General features: G+C 44.8%; 1 non-coding gene across 1 annotated transcript; it reads left to right on the forward strand.

The window, feature by feature from the left end:
- Positions 1-246: 246 nt before the first annotated feature.
- LOC124620902 lies at positions 247-353 on the forward strand. Its single transcript, XR_006980413.1, has one exon. It is a non-coding gene; the product is annotated as a U6 spliceosomal RNA (small nuclear RNA).
- The last annotated feature ends 254 nt before the right edge of the window (positions 354-607 follow it).

Raw genomic sequence — 607 nt, forward strand, 5'->3', positions numbered from 1 at the left:
AGTTAACAGATCAACAACGAACTTAAATGGATGTTTTACTACGTCCGCCCCGAGAAGATGCAACGAATTGAAGCGAACAAAGTGGCCGGCATGGTAGCTCAGTGTGTTCGGTCAGAGAGCCGGTTGGCCTCTGTAATAAAAAACTGAGTCGAAGGATCAACCACCGAACTTGAACAGGATGTCTTGCGATGTCCGCAACGACCAAACGCAACGATCAACAACGAAAAAGAAAAGCGTAATGAACACATACTCGCTTCGACGGTACATATACTAAAATTGGAACGATACGGAGAAGATTAGCATGGCCACTGCGCAAGGATGACACGCAAAATCGTGAAGCGTTCCACAGTTTTCCGGCACGGTAGCTCAGCATGTTCGGTCAGAGTGTTGGTTGGCCTCTGTAATAAACAAAACGAACTTGACCCGATGTCATGTGACGTCCGCAACGACCAAATACAACGATCAACGATGCCGGCACGGCAGCTCAGCGTGTTCGGTCAGAGAGCCGGTTGGCCTCTGTAATAAAAAAAAAAAAAAAAAAAAAAAAAAAAAAAAAAAAAAAAAAAAAAAAACTGAGTGGAAGGATCAACCACCGAACTTGAACAGG

This window comes from Schistocerca americana, chromosome 6 (genome assembly GCF_021461395.2).
Source record: "Schistocerca americana isolate TAMUIC-IGC-003095 chromosome 6, iqSchAmer2.1, whole genome shotgun sequence".
Lineage (NCBI taxonomy): Eukaryota > Metazoa > Arthropoda > Insecta > Orthoptera > Acrididae > Schistocerca > Schistocerca americana.